Source organism: Xenopus laevis, chromosome 3L (genome assembly GCF_017654675.1).
Source record: "Xenopus laevis strain J_2021 chromosome 3L, Xenopus_laevis_v10.1, whole genome shotgun sequence".
NCBI lineage: Eukaryota > Metazoa > Chordata > Amphibia > Anura > Pipidae > Xenopus > Xenopus laevis.
The window spans coordinates 107580888-107599801 of record NC_054375.1 but is presented as its reverse complement, the minus strand read 5'-3'; the positions used below and the strand labels follow the sequence as shown (position 1 = coordinate 107599801).

Below are 18914 nucleotides of genomic sequence, written 5' to 3'. Positions count from 1 at the left end.
CTTTTCAGGAAAAAAATACTGTCCTTCCTATATTCTTGCCGTTTTTTCCTATTAGTAACATTGGCATCAAGCATACCGGCCAGGTGGCAACCCTAGCCACAAGAGATCCATTAACACTCGTTTAAAGGAATACTAGTAGGTAGAGTCCTGCAAAGAACTCATTTTTAAAACCCGGACCCGCAACCAACGTCCCAGACCTGCTGTCACAAATAGGCACCCAAAATCCAGAACCAATGCTAGGCTCCCTGGTCTTGGCTCTTGCTTCTGTCTTTAACAGCTGCCTTTCACCTCGGGAGGAGCCCTCGGCTAATTGGATGCCGCCAGGACTTATTAAGAGAGGAGCCAAGCTAAGGGTTCTGGACAAGCAGAGGGGCATGATCGTTAGCAAAGTCTTATTGGGCAGAAGGTCACAATACGAGGAGCTGACAGAAACGTAGTCAAAACAGGCCAGGTCGGTGCAGGCAGAATTCAGGCGAAGTCAGATAGGCAAGGGTCAAAACCAGGATATCAATCAGAAGAGTCAGACAGGCACAGGTCGAAATACAGATGTCAGAATAGTCGGTTACCAGGCAGGGGTCAGGATCACAGAAGTCAGAATAATCAGGCAGGCAGGGGTCAAAAACAGGAATCAGATATACAGAAAACACCCAGGATAAACCTAACAACGGGCATTCAAAAGTCACTTTAAATATTTGAGTTTGGCGCCATTGTGCGCTGATGTCATCACGACAGCATCAATGCGCATAGGAAACCAGAAGGAATGTGCAGCGCTCACCCTAAGGCAATTAATTCACGAACGGCAGAGGATGAGGAAGCACAAGGCTTGCGTCCCCGCCACCCCACTAGACCACCAGGGTGATTTTTCCTCACACCTGCATTTTTACCCCTTGGACCCGTTATTTGACCCAACACGCAAGTGCCTTATCTGCAACTTGCTGACCACACAGGAAGTGGTGTTGCTGCATACCAGAACTGACATCAGAAGTGGGCGGGCAGAAAAGTTTAAAATGTTTAAATGAGTAAAGTATAAATAATATAGATTCAAGATAAATATCTGGAGAGATTTCTGGAGATGTTACCCATAGTAACCAATCAGATCTTTGCTTTTGTTTTGTAACTTATAGATGGCTGTTTAAATCGAATTGCTGATTGGTTGCCATGAGCAACATCTCCAGAAATCTCTCCAGATATTTATCTCCAATGTTAGTAAACATGCCTATTCTGCAGACCCGCATCTATACCTGCACCTGAAAATCCTACCAATAACCAGCAGGGTACCCATGGGTATGTATAGCACCCTATAATGCTTTATATAGTGCATACAAGCATAACCCCTATAGATGGTGAGGGTCAATGATCATAACATATAATGATAACCTTGGCTTTTTAGCATGTTTTTGCATGGGCCTAGGTTCTGTAATTAACCAGATCCTCAGAACTGCAAGTTGCATGCTGCCATACACAAAATGTTATAGCCTTCAGTTTGACCAATTATTCTATATAGTTTTAGCATAACATCATTTTATTGCAAATTGGCCCTACATGGGGTAGCTCAGAGCCTTTTACCACAGTACTTTTTCCTTACAAAAATAGATTTCAGCATTTTGTCCACAGGCCAAGTCTCATCAATGTCACAGTGACAAGCCACCAGGCATGACACCAGCTTTACTAGTAATAGGCATATTAACTGAGCACATGTAGACAAAGGTTCACAGTAGTTAGAAATATCCAGGTACAGACGTGCAATCTGTGGATACTGGCAAATGTCAGCTGCTGTAAATTGCCATAGAAAGTCAAAGCTGATGGGGGGCTGTTTGGGCCTCTTTGAACTTGACATACCAGTGCCTATTTTGACTCCCAGACAAGACCTGCCACAGAAGCAAACATGCTGAAGAGTGAAAATCAGAATGCACTAGGGACCATTCCTACTGAGACAGGTACACAATAAAGTAGTAAACAGGAACAGGAGGCAGGCAATTATAAAGGCAGACAAATTCATAAATGTAGCCAGGTGTTTGCTAGATTGCCTCCAAAGCATAGCTAATTAATACCATCTCCCAAAGGCTTTGAATCCCCAAATAGAACTAACAACTACTGTAGTTCACAAATAAAGCTGTTGATGTAGACACAGAGCACATCATCAAAAATCATTGATGAAGTTTATTCCTAGTAAATGTCTTAAACTACAGGGAACATATTCAATAACAGTCGCATTGTCCATTTACATAATCTGGCCACTTGCATATGATATTTCCATTATGGGCATGTTTTACTAGAAAGAATTTCATTTTAGTGCAATTGGCAGTTATAAACCCTCAGAAATCCTCAGATGTAGTGATGGGCGAATTTATTCGCCAGGCGCGAATTCACGGCGAATTTGCGCGATTCGCGGCAGGCGAATAAATTCGCGAAACGCCCGCGAAAATTCTCCGAAAAAATTCGCCGGCGTCAAATTTTTTTTTTCGAAAAAACCGACGCCGGCGTCAAAAACGAGACGCCGGTGCCGTTTCGCGAATTTCGCGCGAAATTCGCAAATTTTTCGGCGAAGCGAAACGGCGCAAATTCGCCCATCACTACTCAGATGGGTAAACAGGTGATGCAGACAAAGCATCGCAGCGCATAGCCCAAGCCAAAGGAAACCTCCTTTGAGAGATGGAAAGGAAAGGTAAGTGATCAGATTTTCCTTTCCTTTCTCTGCCTAGTGAGCATGCTACAGATGCAGATTTTCCACATGATATGGAAAACACCTGTGTAGTTGCTACATCTTTAAAATAAGCTAGGTTTGACAAAAAGTAGCACTGTATCAGTATACATACACACCAAAAACATAGACTTGAGTTGAAGTAGGTTTATCTTGGTTGGAAAAAGCATTTAGTGTCATGTGAATGCCAAAGTGTGAGTATGAAAGGTACATTAGAGAGAAATTGGCATAGGAACAAGAGAGGTATGTGAGGAGGATGTGTAAATCCGACTGTTAAAGGGAGTGTAAATGATAGTGACTGTGTTTGAAGTACGAGTGCAAATAAATGTTTAAATGTCCTAGTGCATCCATCAAAGTCTAGTGCTCGAGTGTGTGAACTTGCATTTGAGTATACATATACTTGTGTCAATTTAAATATCTGTGTTAGGGTAAGGTCACACTGGGCGTTTTGGGGAGGTTTAGTCGCCTGGCGACTAATCGCCTCATCTTTGCGGCGACCAATCTCCCCAAACGCCTTCCCTCACTCTGCCCTGGCTAAAATGAAAAAATTGCCGGCGCTAATCACACGTGGCGATTTGTTTTCCGAAGTCGCCCGACGTTTCCTCACGAGGCAACTATGGAAAATGAATCACCGCGTGTGATTAGCGCCGGCGATTTTTCATTTTAGCCAGCGCAGAGTGAGGGAAGGTGTTTGGGGAGATTGGTCGCCACAAAGACGTGGCGATTAGTCGCCAGGTGACTAAATCTCCGACTAAATGCAAGGTTATGCATGTTGGCAAAAATAATATAAATGCAAGTTGTACACTAAATGGCAGTGTGTTGGGGATTTCCTTAATTGAAAAAGATCTAGGTTTTTTTTCTAGATAACAACTTGTCTGATTCCAAGAAGTATCATTCTGTGGCTACTAAAGCAAATAAAGTAGTATCTTGCATAAAAAGGACATTAACTCAAGGAATAAAAAAAACATAATTTTGCCTCTTTATAGGTCCCTGTTAAGGCCTCATCTGGAGTATGCAGTGCAGTTTTGTTCTCCTGTCCTTAAAAGGGATATAAATGAGCTGAATAAAGAGCAGAGACGTGCAACTAAATGGGTTAGAGGAATAGAAGACTTAAATTATGATGATAGACTGTCAAAGATGGGGTTGTTTTTTTTTTCTGGAAAAAAGACACTTGCAAATTGTGATACTAAAATATACAATTAGTATATACATATATATATGTATAGAGATATATATATAGTTTATGTGAGTGTATGGAGGGGTCGGTGTGAGTATGGACGCTTGGTTTAATTTAAAGGGGTTGAACTTGATGGACTTTGCTATGCTTATATACAAAAAGGCGCTTGCTTTTTATGCTATGGATGCTGTTCTGCTCTTTCTGTTTCAGAAGCCTATTTGGTCCTGTACCTATCATATCATATCTACAGAGATACTTACTTCAAGTGACCCCCAAGTATTCCTAAGCAAAGACAGAAACAAAACATGGCAACTAGAGATGGTAATATTTAAAAATGCTAAAATGAACCTCTTTATGGACAAAAATTTACTGTACACTATCAAATGGGTATGTGTGCAATGTTCATATTATTGCAGTGGAACGGAGTGTCTGTACAGAAATGGATTAGAGACTAGTGAAACAAAGCAAACTGTAATCTATTGGGCTCAACTTTGTACCTTAAAATGGTCATGCATGGGCAGATTATGGCTGGTAACTCAGAAAAACCAAGTAAGCAGTTTATAGGCTCTTGCAGGAGGCCACCTCTATGGTTTCTCCAAATGACATCTTATAAGGGTCAGTAATTCTGTCACAAGCAGCAAGTACACACAGTACTCCAAGAATACGGCGAAGCAGCACAAATGGATAGAATCAGAAAAGTATTCTTTATCAATGGGTGAAAGTTAAAATTCACCGTTTGATAAATGTGCTTCTAAAAATTTCTTAGGAAAGAATAGAAAGTGGGTGAATTTTTCTTGGATGAGCTCTAATTTCACCTTTTGATGAATCTGCCCTACAACGTCCAGTTATCATAACACATTGACATCTATATGTACATGTATATCATATGAGAAAATTGTAGCGATAGAATTCTGAATTGGTATATAGGTCCAGTTTCTGAAACTACCAAATTAGCTGTCGGGCCCTAAATTTCACTCTCACCAATCTGATATCCCATAGGGAGCCGACAGAGTTTGTGCTACATGTTTAGGTAGTACTTGAAACTTTCTTGGGAAAGAGAGTTAGAATAACAGAATCTGCATTTATCAAATATACTACATAACAAATGTGTTGTGAAAAGAAACTGAATCAGTTTAGAAAATACACGCCTGTAACTTAGAATGCCTGCAAGAAAATTATGCATAAAGGCAGGCTGGAAAGCTATTTTCAAAAGCAGCTTTATGTTTGGCAGCTTGATATACTGTATGATACAATTTACTATGTGCGGCAAATAACTTCTATTATCCACGGCCCGGTGAATAAATAGGTATTTTGTTCCATTGTTAAGATATCCATTCCTGCCCGTACAAGGCTACAGCAGATACTGATGGAGATAATCAGGTAGAACGAGAAGTGAAACCTATATCATTCAGTGACATGCACACAAAGCACTTTATTAATAGCTTGCAATTTAATTACCATTAATGAAATGAAACAACTGCAAAAATTCAAATGAAAAATTCAGGCACTTAAAAACAAAACTGCAGAGATTCTATCAAAGTCAATGAGTTGTGTATCTGATAATGGAAAAAAACAGACTCAACTCAAGCACTAGCATGTTAAGGCTAGGGCCACACAAGGGCAGAGATTTTGTCAACTGATACTGGCATGGTCTAAACCAGTGCTGTCCAACTTCTGTGGTACTGAGGGCCGAAATTTTTCCAGCCTACATAGTGGAGGGCCGATTATGGAAGCCAGTGTTGATCACTCCCTGTTTTTAAACCACACCCACTTTAAACCACACCCATGTTATCACAAGACCATATCCGCATTAATTGTGGTAACACACCAAATAAACCAAATGGTTGGTGCTCATTGCAGGGACATCACTTATCACTTATATGTGAAAAAAGTTGTCATATTAAGACATATCCTTAAATTCATATGCCTCCTCTTCCCCTTGGATAACACAGCATCCCCAACACCTTAGGGGCCCCTAACCATAATTTATTTTCAAACAAGCCCCCAGAACAAATACCAGGCTTATGTTCCACAGGCATAGCAGGGCACAAACAGGCAGAGCAGTGCACAAACAGGCAGAGCAGGGCACAAACAGGCAGAGCATGGCACACACAGGCAGAGCAGGACACACACAGGCATAGCAGGGCACATACAGGCAGAGCAGGACACACACAGGCAGAGTATGTCACACACAGGCAGAGCAGGGCACACAGAGGCAGAGTATGTCACACACAGGCAGAGCAGGACACACACAGGCAGAGTATGTCACACACAGGCAGAGCAGGACACACACAGGCAGAGTATGTCACACACAGGCAGAGCAGGGCACACACAGGCAGAGCAGGGCACAAACAGGGAGAGCAGGGCACACAGGCAGAGCAGGGCACACACAGGGAGAGCAGGGCACACAGGCAGAGCAGGGCACACACAGGCAGAGTATGCCACACAAAGGCAGAGCAAAGCACACACAGGCAGAGCAGGGCACACACACACAGAGCAGGGCACACAGGCAGAGCAGGGCACACACAGGCAGAGTATGCCACACAAAGGCAAAGCAGGGCACACACAGGCAGAGTATGTCACACAAAGGCAGAGCAGGGCATACACAGTCAGAGCAGGGTACACACAGGCAGAGTATGCCACACACAGGCAGAGCAGGGCATACACAGGCAGAGCAGGGTACACACAGGCAGAGTATGTCACACACAGGCAGAGCAGGGCACACACAGGGAACATAGGTAAGGCAGAACAGAGCAGAAGACAGTTTCCACTGATCAGGACCAGTCTAATATGTACTACATACAGTGACACAGTGCTGGTGCCCAATTAGCATTTTGTATAAAGTGTGAACAGGTGAACAATGTGGGTAGTTTCAGTCTGAGTCTCCGGTGTGAACAGTACAGGGCTTTAGGGGTGTGAACAATAGAGGTGTAACAAGTGTGAACAATGCAGGGGGATCACAGGTGTGAACAATACAGGGGATTAGTCTGAATTTGAGGTTTAAACAATGCAGGGGCCAGTTACTCTCTGTAGTGATAAAATTTAAATTTTACACATGGTAAGCAGACACAGCAGGTCGGTGGGGGGCCACATAAGGGAGGGTCGCCAGTTGGACAGCCCTGGTTTTAACAGTTAAAGGTGGTGGAAATCAGATGGGGGTTAGCAGGTCTGGACTAGGATTCAAAATAGGCCCTGGAAGTTCAAACACAGAGGCCGGAATAACTCCCCAACAGCCCACTAAATAGTAATTTTCTATGGCATTTGCCAAAACCCACAGATTTCCAGTGAAGGCATGGGGGTTAGGCCTACTGATTTGAAAACTCTTTGTTTTCTTATTTTAAGTGTTATGAAAGGTACAGAAAGAAAACATAGATGTAGTGTAGTGACAAGGGTTCATTGTATCACTATAGCTGTGACCATCTCTTTCTTTTCTAGAGACTCTCTCTACTAATTTACCCTTTCTACCAACTAAAAAGAAAGACCCCAACCATATTTTATTGTTTCTTAAAGTTTTAAAAATGAAAATATTCATATTTTTCCAACACAAAAAAAGTGCTAACTTGGGTACAGTTAGTTTGGGGCTTGCAGCAGCTCTGCATTGGGCTAATATAAAAAAGTGGCTTTATTCCGAGATGTTAAACCATGTTCAATGGATATTTTTATAATAATTAGAATTTTCCCACAGTGTGAGAAAAGACCCCGTAGGCTCTGTTATTCACAACATCAAAAGAGCAGTCAGTAGGAAACGTGGCTAAAATAAGAGCAATGCTTTTAAATTTAAAACCTCTGGACTGTGTTCAAGCTGTTTAGATTTCAGTTTACCAGCGCATGCATTTGATTGCAAAACACCACATGGGCTTATGTCTGTTTGCCAGAAATAATTAAAATGTTTGTAATATGAACTTGTGAGCATTTTCTAGCAGCAGCTTCCCTGGATTTAGTTGTCTTACCAATTATTATAGCTACATTGACAACACACAGAGTAGCAAAAAATACATTATTATTCAAAATGAGTTTTACAAGAAAAGTTTTGTCACAAAAAAATAATTACAGCTGGTAAGGATATAAAGATTTTGGTTTTCTATCACTAAAAGCCGGCTCTGTTTTTTTTCATTTATACCCACTAGTGTCACATGCTCAGTTATAAACACTGAAAGAACATTACCACGGCCCTTTCTTAAGCCATAATGCACAAAACATATCCAAAATTCTAATTAGGATACTAAGCAACAATGTCACAAAACATGATAGTGAGCATTTGGGGCAGATGCTATTGTAACATATTTCTGTTGCTCCAACATATACCTGAGTGTTTACAATAGGGTAGTGAGTAATATGTGACATAATACATGAGACACACTGGGGGTTTATATCCTAGCAAGAATGGGGAGTAGTAATACAGAGCTGTAGCCTGGCAGCTGTATAGGGAGGTTATTACAAAAATGATAGTTCATTAAATTTGTCAGTTTGAGGGAGAGCTTGAAATTGTGGTAAGTGTGTAATAGCATGTAATGAATTCAGTAGGCAAGGAGCTACTCTGTTGAAATTTTGTAAGCATATTTGAAGATATTAAAGCACTGTGTATCTTGACAGCACTATATAAATAAATGATGAAGATATTACAAGAAAGAAGAAATTATTTCATTATTTCATTATCTCTCCTCAATGAATCTTCCCATGCTTGGTTAGCTATGTCACTTAGAAATGGGAACTATCATGTTTCTGATGAAAGTCTCCTGACAAACATCTGCACAAGCACTTGCAGCCAACTGTTGCATAAAGCAACGGGGGAGATTTGCGGTAAAATGGTGCAGCTTGTTTGGGCTACATAAAAACATGGACCCTGACATTTTTGGCACCTCCCCAATTGTCACAGCCCTAAAAGAACATTTGCTGATAAAAGAGAAGGTTTAATGGCTAAGGTTATATGACCTTTTATTTGAGAGGCTAATGGGAGGAGCTGATTTAAAAGGTGAACTAAAATAGGACAAAGTGATTTATTAGAATTGAGTTAAACACCCATATGCTAACTATCTGTGTGCCAACTATCAAGCTAAGAAAACGAGCTAAGTCACAACTTAGCTTGAATAAGCTCTCGAATAAAGTGTTTGTTTGCCTGGGTGCACGATCAATATAATATCTCCATCCATCCAAAGAAGATCAGCACTCTCAGGGTTTAAAACCCTAAGTTGTTTAACAGTAAAACAGCACAATTATTGATTACAAATATGTTTCATCTCTGTTTTGAAAAGTAATTAGGCAATTATTACCAGTTGCCCAGTGTTTACAGTCTAGTAGCTAAACATCCCGTTACTGCAGCTACATCAAGTAACCTTATGTTACCTTAGCTTAACACTAAGGGGAGGGGGTACGATAGTGTTTTGTATATAAAACATTTAGGTCACATGTTAAACTGTATTTATATCCATAGACCTCCAGACATCGGCACTTAGCAGCAGTCAACAGTATTTGGCCCTGTCCCCGGAATCAACAATGGAAATTTTGTTACAAAGGATGATTGTCACAGTTATATTTTGCAGATTTATATCTTTTGTAGGGAAAATCCAATTATGGAATGGTGGCGATTCCGTAAAGGGAAATTCTGACAGAACATTTTATTCTAAATTCCATCAATATTAATTAAAAATCAGTACTTTTCAAATTATTTATTAATTAAACTGCTATTAAATATATTCTTTCTTAAAATTCTTAAATCAGATTGCAAGGTATGCTAATCTCCAAATAATTTATAGCAAATAAAAATGGGAAGCACTAATTTAGGCTGATAAGAACCAACTTTATTACAAAATTGCTTATATAACTATTGCATCAAATACCATAACATTTTTTTGTAAACTTGATATAACATCTGTGTATCTAACACAGTGTTATGGTTGTGCACCCAGTTTTCTAATAAAGATAGTTTTATCCCAACTGATAAATGTCTCTTGAATAGCAAATACAAGAGATTCAAGCTAGTACGTTTGGTGGTGGCATTGGAAGTGTTGTGGCAGTAAGTAGGGCTAGATGTAGTGTTAGGCAGAAGAGGCAGCTTCCTATAGCACAAATGTGGTGGGTAACAAGCATAGAAGATCACGACCATGGGGTGGAAACGACAAACAGGGATGGAGATTGGTGGCAGAGGCACGCCAAGGGTGCTTTCACCTTGTGGCCCAGCACTGGCAGAAGGTGCATCATGAATTGGCAAATAACTTGTTGCAGTGGGTGCCAAACCAATCTTTTTCAGTGTAAACCTCCTTTGAAGGTCCAACCTTTGGTCAGTGCCCTTATAGCTCATGAAATGGATACAGATATATCATTCAATCATGGTTTTAAAAATATCTAGGACAGCAAATACATATTCACCCTAACTTTTACCCTATCTATGAAAGCAAATAATAAAATAGAGCAAGGCTACAGAAATATAGATATTAACACCAATTCACAAAACTGCTGAAAATTTCACGAAACGCATTGACATCAGTGGGCAACAAACTTTTTTTGCCCACCAACAATTTTTTTATGCGCGCAACTTTTTTTTTATCTCACTCCAAATGCATTAAAGTCAAATCTTGTGCTGAATTTTTTGTCTTGGCGAATTTTGTCCAAATGCATCAAAGTTAATGAGTGTTTTTTCTTGCTGTGACTTTTTTGTTTTGCAGAAAAGCCTTGTAGATGTTGAAATACTGAATTTCATTGCAAATCCATGCCTGGCGAAAAAATTAACTCATCACTACTAGTCAATAGTTCCGCAGTGTAGCATTCAACATAGCAAACAAATTTGTATCGGTTCAAAAACTAAAAGTTTCCATAACTAACAGTGACCTTTCTCAAGGGAACAAAAGTATCTAATCAGGTTGCACTCCATGTATGTAGCCGAGTACTAAAAAAAAGCCATTGCACTCACGTTTCTTGTTAAAAAAGAAGAAACTTAATGGTTCAAGAAATTATTTTTCAGTAAATATTTTTCTTGTTTTTTCAGCAAGACCCGTGAGTGCAGTGACTTATTTTTGGTATATACTGTATATATATATATATATATATATATATATATATATATATATATATATTTATAAATAACCAGCAAAGAGCCAGCACTCTCAAATAAAGTGTTTGTTTGCCTGGGTGCACGATCAATATAATATCTCCATCCATCCAAAGAAAATAAGCACTCTCAGGACTTAAAATATGAAAAAGGTTTTATTGAAAATAACACAGCATAGGACTAATGTTTCGGCATATATATATATATATATATATATATATATATATATATATATATATATATATATATATATATATATATATATATATATATATATATATATCCAACAATAAATTGATGATACTGCACCCAAGCATTTTAAACAATTTTGTGAGAGTGCTGGCTATGTATATATTTAAATAAGCTAGTGAAATGAAATAAGGAGCTGTGGTATATCTGAAGGAGTTAAATTATTAGTAAATGTATTTGTCATTTTTCTTTGTAAAACTAAACCTGAGAAACACATTCCCTTGAGGTTGAAAGCAGAATATTTAACAGGTTGGTATAGGTACATAGACTCTTTTGCATGACCCCTACAACACTAATTAAATATTCATAAGCTGAATTATTACTCTGGTGACAGCTGTACACAGTACCCATATCATAGCTTCATCGCCTTTCCTTCTCATTAGCTCACTTCTATTTCTGCCTAGCAGACGTCTGCTTGACCTTTCCTCTTCCTTGCCTGGATTTGAAATCTCTTAGTGATTTTTTTTTTTCAACTAACTGAGAGCTGGCAAGACTATAGTAGCAAGGTAAGTGTTGCTATTAAAGAATATTGTAAAATTAATATACAATGGATAGACCGCAAAAGTTTCATTATACAAACACAATAAGTACTTATACCAAAAGAATAAGTATTTAAAAGGCCAGATCGGATATTAAAAGTTGATGTTTCACAGCACATGAAGCGAAATGAGATATTTTGGAGTTGATATTATCGTTGTGCAGTGATCATAAAATATGAAAATAAAATGTAATTAAAGTGACAAATACCATATAGGTGCTGGCTGCTTTTACTTTATACTCCTATTTCCATGCATATATGTTGTCTTAGAGGTTTAACACTGATCTATCTCTGATAGACTAGAACTGGAGATAAAGACCCTAGATTGAATATTGCCAACTCATGGTGACCTAGTTTTATTCAAGGGCTTCTGCTGTCAGAATGAAAATTGTCTCTCTATGTTGGGGACAAATTGAACTGTTGTGTAATGCATCTTTATATTTGATTCAACCTATTAACTTATTTTGAAAAAAGTGAATAACCTTTTGCTTGTGTAATGAAATAAGTTTCTGTTGCTTGTGTGCTATTCTAGCAAAAACAGCATCCTGTCTTCGTTTATGCTTTAAATGAAGAATAATGAAGATATCAGGTTAGGAGGCACACAATCTGGGAAATAATTTTGAGGTGCTAATCCAAAGGAGGCTCCCCACGTGGGGAGCCTGCATGGGCTGACTATTTACTTTGGTATTTTTTGTAACTTTTTTCTTTTGATGTAATAAATATTTCTTTATTTTTCAATTTAAATTAAGATTAAGACTCAAAATTGTCAGGGCCGAAGGCTCTGCTAGGATTTGTGAACCTAGAAGGAACCAACAAGTCCAACACAGTTCGAGGTATCCAAAGGGGTTGATGAAGAAGAATGGTCAGGTGCAGGCAAAGGGTCAATTCAGGCAGCAAGCTTCTTAGTCAATATAACAGGCCGAGGTCAAAGACAGGAATCAGGATCAATAGCAGAAGTCACACTCAGGAACACAATAAGTAGAACCATAATTGGGCAAGGTCTGTAATGTTCTGGCATCTGATATAGGCTGATTTTCACACCAAACAAGCGTGATGATGTCATGCATCATGTGCTGACGTTGTGCGATAATTCTGCACATTTTGACGTGCCGGCGTCATGACGCTGCACACTTTTGATGTGCTGGCGTCATGACGTTGTGCACGTTTTGACGCATTGCCATCAGAACAAGCCACGTGGGAGGACTGGGCGCCGCCATCTTGTCCATGGCATCGGTAGGAATTGGCAGACAGGTAAGTATTCCTTACAGTACCCCCTTCCTTATGGGGGGCCTCAGGACCACCACAATGAGGTTTAGAAGGAAATTGTTTGTGGAACTTCTGGATGAGAGTAGGAGCATGAATGTCAGACTTCTTAACCCAGGAACATTCCTCAGGACCAAACCCTCTCCATTCGACCAGATACTGCAAGGACCCTCTGGAGGCACGGGAATCCAAAATCCTTCTTACATCAAACTCCTGATGACCATCCACAAGTATAGGAGGAGAAGAAGACGAAGAAGAAGCCTCTAAAATCATTGCTGGCTTGAGAAGCGATACATGAAAAACATTTGGAATCCGCATCTAAGGAGGTAGTTGAATACAAACAGCTACTGGATTGATTATCTCAATTATGGAATCAATGAATTTGGACCCAGCTTAGGCATTGGAACTTTGAGGTGAATATTCTTGGTGGAAAGCCAAACCCTATCTCCGAGAGAATACTGAGGAGTAGGGGCTTGTTTCTTTCAGCAAAATTTTTTTAAGAAATAGAACTTTTCACTAAGTTGTCTTTTAAAGGGTGCCAGATAGCCGACATATGAGTGACTTGGTCATTGGCTGCAGGTACATAAGTGAGAAGCAGATCTTGAGGAAAAACCAGTGGATGTTGACCATAAACACAGAAGAAGGGAGATCTTCCAGAAGAGGCATGCAAAGCATTGTTGTGAGTGAATTTGGCCCATGGAAGTAGGAATACACAATCGTCTTGACATAAAGAAACATGACATCTCAAAAAATGTGCAAGTGCTTGATTACCATGATCAGCTGCACAGAAGAAAGAAAAAGAGAGGATGGTAAGCAGAAGAAAATTGAAGAGAAATGTTAAGTGCTATGCATAAAGATCAGCCAAAAGTTCACGGTTCCCAACGTCATAGTTCTGTTCAGGAGGAGAGAATTTTTTTGAAAAGAAGGCACAGGGATTTAGTTTTCCATCACATAACAGCCTCTGAGATAGGACAGCCCGGCTCCAACATCTGAAGCATCTACTTCGATAAAGAATGGAAGAATGGGATCAGGATGTCTGAGGATTGGAGCGGATGAAATTTTTTTCTTGATGATTCTTTCAAAGTCTTGAAGGCTTATAAGGCTTGAGGGGACCAGCAGTTGGGATATCCTCCTTTACGAACAAGTGTTAAAATGGGAGTGATTTTGGATGAAAAGCCCTTGATAAACTGTCTATAGTAGTTGGCGAAGCCAATAAATCTCTGTATGGATCTTGTGCTGGTAGGAAGAGGCCACTCCTGGATCGCTAAGACTTTGGCAGGATCCATTTCAAATCCTTTCTGGGAAATGATGTGCCCTAAAAAAGGAATTTTAGTGGTTTCAAAAGTACACTTTTCCAACTTAGCATAGAGAGCATTCTTTCTTAAACAAGAGAGGACTTCACAGACTTGAAGACGATGTTCCGCCAGGGACTTAGATTTTATAGTAGGGTGAATAAAATTATTTTATCATACACAAATTTTACTACGCCATGTGACACAAATTACATCACTAAATATAGATTATAACCGATGACATCACTAAGCACTGTTTATATGTGAATAAAGTACCCCTTATTGTAAAATATCAGGAGTTCCATGACCATATAAAAGCAAGAGGCCAAAGGCCGAGTGCTTTTATACAGGTCATGGAACTCTGAGGTTACTTCTAATATCCTCATATTTTCCAACAAAGGGTACTTTATTTATTATAATACACAAGTTTTGTGACAAAAATAACATCACTACTCACCATTAATAACTGATGACATCACTAGTCACCATTTATAAGGATATCGTTTACAGGATATTCATGGCTTTTGTGTATTATAAAGATATATTCTACAGGATATTCATGATTTGTGTATTTTTTATAGATATAGTTCCAATACTTTCTTTTAGATTGTACATTCTTGAAAAAATTTTGGAGTATTTCCAACAATACTAATCATCAGTTAATCCAAACCTGACCTGTTTTGCAAGTTTGAACTCCATGCACCCACCCCAAGGGAAGAATGACAAACATTATATTACAGCATTGAATAGTTATCTCATATCTCAGGATCTCATACACAAATATGAATGATCATTGTTGGTAAAGTTAGAACTGTTGGTACAGATGGAGGGCTGTATTGTGGACATCCTGATTTTAGCAGCTTTTTTCATGGGTTGGAGCCTTGCCCTTCTGCATTGCCCATGTTTGAATATTCTTTAACTCCAGAGCTGATAACTTATGCAATGATTCTTTGAATATGCTTATAATATAGGCCATTGCACTTCTCATGATACAGACATTAAGGTTCTAAGGGGTTTTTGTTTAGGGAAACATTAGGATAAAATTGGCTACTTAGCTGTCTGTCTGACTTTTTAATTTCCCCATTAAAGTAGAGGTAAGCTGACCCCATGGAACGAAAGGGTCCGTTTGTGTGTGTACAAAAGTACATTGTGATTGGTTCATTTTGGAGGTTTGTGTTTAGGTGAGGTGTGTATTGTGCAGCTATGTGAGTGGGCGTAGGAGGGGTACAATGTAAATATGTTCATTTGAGGTGGACAGATTCATCTATATCTATCTATTTCTCATGCTATGTAGAACATTGAAGAGAAACATCATCAGTGATCAATCAGCAATTAGCTTTCAACAGTCACCTACAAGTTTGAAAACAAAAGCAAAGATGTGATTGGTTGTTATTACCAACATCACTGGTAATGTTTTTCACCAGTGTTTTACACAGCAATATAAAAAAAGGCCCCTAAATGTTGAATGCCTAATTTTGGGCTAGAACCCATCTGAATTGTCTTTGTGATTAAAGGGGAACTATCGTGAAAATGAAAACTTAATATAAGCTTCATCATACAATATAATACATTTTCTAAATAAAACCAGTTCAGTTTTCTGATCCGTTTCTGAAGTATTCAAGTAACTCTTCACTATCCCCCTCTCAGCATCTGTATTTCTCTAGTTTTTCTTCATGCAGGTTTGGAGTCTGATTTTGAATGACAATTGAAACCAATATATCTTTTGGGGGGCTCCTTTTGCCTAGAAGATGTATTAGAGCTCACTCTATCAAATTCATCAGAAATCCTGTCTCTCTACATGTCGAATTTGTGCGAAAGGCAGTTATAGAAAAGGAACCCCTTTAAGATTTACTGGATCAAATTGTCAATGAATATCTGAAACCCTACTGCTGCATGAAGAGAGAATAAAGAGAAACAGATGCTGAGAGAGGGATAGGAAACTGATTATTTCAGAAACCATACAGTTTTTTTAAATTAATTGTATGTAGAAAGTTACTTATTTCAGTATGATGAAGCTTATATTAAATTTTCATTTTCACAATAGATTGGGTTTGAATATTTTAAAAGCCAAACTTTTTAAACTTATATCAGTACCTTTTGCATGCATGTTCGTAAGCTTATGTTAGCAGTAAAGATAACCTCAGGACTGTTAAGTATTATTGTAACTGGTAATGCAAGTCAGTTTATAAATCTGGTTGTGCACAAATGTAGCCTAACTTGCTGCCTGTGCAGAATAATCTATCACTACTAGAGACTATATTCATTTAGAGTATCATAAGATATTTCCATTTCTCATCTAATCATGTTTTGGCAAACTACATCACTAGGGTCATGATCATCCAAGAAAATGTGTCAGTGTATGGTTCATAATACCCTTGAAGGTGAGCCAAGACTTGTAAAAAGTAATGTGAGAACAAATACACAACAGGAGGCTCAATGAGTCGAGCAGAATCCATTTTGGATAGTAAACCTAACACTTGCCCATTAAGTATGACATCCTTAAAGTGGACTAGCTAGCAGGTCTCTACATACATTTGTTAAATATAGGCCTGGTGGCCAGTCTTGAAATTGAACATTTAGATCATTTGTTAGATACAATAACAAAATATGCATGTTTTAGACTGAAGCTGATGTGTATTTAGTACAATATTATTTCATTGTATATCATATATAACCTTAACTGACTTAGAATAGGATATACCCTCTCTAGGCAATGGTGTACAGGCAAAAATTTTTCAGCATATTCACACAATAATAAAGTGCTCAACCTCTGTGTGTAATCCTTTAGGATCAGGTGCTGAACAATTTTCTACCCAACCTGCCACTGGTCAAAAATTACATGTGAAGTCCAAGGAACTGTAGCACACTGTTAGGGTGAATCAATTTTGTATCTTGGTCAATTTATTGGCTCTAACAAAGGTAGACATAGGCATATTTACTGTTGTATTTTTAAATAACCCAAAATGGTCGTGCCAACGCAACCCCTTCCATTGCATGGCAACCATCTGTAGGCACTTGACAGGCAATGGTACAATGTCCATGTACTTACAGCCTGTGCTTGCAGATGCTATGGTGCTGTGTGTTTTGAGTACTTCTAAAACAAAAAAAATGGACTTAGCAAATTTGCCCCAGTTATTTACTATTACCCCAGATGCAAGAAAAAAAAGCATGCCCTTAGTGCTTATTTGAAACATGTGGTGCTCAGTGCAGTGAGCAGCATGAGGGGGGCCAGGCCAGCCCTGTCCTTGTCTCCTGCCATAGAGCTATATTAGGTGCCTTATTCACCAACAGAAACCCTCCAAAATGGGGATATTTATTGTGTGCAGTACAGGGGTGATCCTGGCCCCCCTTGCAGCCTTTAAAGACTTGACGCAGCTGCCCCCCCAGGGGGGGTCTGGGAGTCCACAACGCTAGCACAGAGAAGCACACATTTTCTGTGCTAAAAAAGCAGTTTGAAAACTTGCAGTTGGGCTCTTAAAGTTACCAGGAGCGGCACTTTTGCCGCCTCAGGTAACCAGCGGGGCGCGGCAGCCTGAGGTGAGTTTTTCAACTTGCCTTATTGGAACAGTGCCCCTGGTGCAGTATTTAAATATGTCATTCGATTTCAGCAAAACATAGTAATTATACTTTATTTCCCAAGCCTAACCTGAAAACGCTGAAATTACTAAATTGTCTTCAGTACCTTATTCACAAACAATAACTATAAGATGATTATGTGCATTGCTTTAATACAGTTGCCATGACAAAGTATTGGTCTGTTGGGTGCTAACACCAATATAAGCGAAGGAACAACAACAGGGCAGCCAAATTTACAGTGTTGAAAATCTGGAAAGGATTGCACACTCAATGTAGAAAAATTAAACCATATATTTATTACATAAGAAAAAAGACAAAACAAATAATATACAAAAATTACAAAAATAAAAATGAGCCCATCGTGTTTTGACCATATTGGTCTTCCTCAGGGGCACAAATAACAAAAAAACAGAATGCTCCAGAACGAAGAGGATGATAATTTAAGCAAATCTTGAAAAGCATATTTGATAAGCTACAATTAAAACTTGAACTTAATATACATTATTAGCTATATTGGTATACTTTGTGTTAGTTGCTGAAATGTGGTAAACATATGTAGTATGGAGTAGTGGAAATCTGGTCATTTGGGTGGAAAGTCATTATGTATAATGGTGTGAATTATACTATTTACCATGAAAGATGTTCCATTTATACTGTATGAAGGAACCAATTTCCTCCACACTTAACAGTTTATTTATAATTGCTAAGATCAGTTGCATTCACACAAAAGTAGCCCTAGTGATTGCACAAAAATACAAACCATTCTTTAAAGATACTTGTGTCTAAATGCACTCTCTGCACTACATAGTTGCAAATGGCACCACACGTCTGTCCTGTCAATTGACAACAACCTTGTGCCTAAAGAATCCAGGAGCAGACATCATTTTGATGCCAAGTGCCAGAAATTATGACATTCAAATATTGAAGATTTTCAGTGCAATTGTGGGTAAAAATATGGCGACATACGCAACAAACTGTACTTTGTACACTGCTCCTTGGTAAATAAAATAACCCTTTAATGTTATTACCAGAGTGGAAAGAATAATTATAAAACAATGTCCAGGTAGCAGCAG

The 18914-nt window shown here is 38.8% G+C and overlaps 1 protein-coding gene across 1 annotated transcript in view; it reads left to right on the top strand.

Moving 5' to 3' along the window:
• The first annotated feature begins 11612 nt into the window (after nt 1–11612).
• The window catches only part of mapk6.L (mitogen-activated protein kinase 6 L homeolog), a 32509-nt gene continuing 25207 nt past the window's right edge, over nt 11613–18914 (top strand). Inside the window, exon 1 of the mRNA XM_041586778.1 lies at nt 11613–11678. The gene's annotated coding sequence lies outside the window, so the exon portion shown is untranslated. The remainder of the gene's footprint in view (nt 11679–18914) is intronic.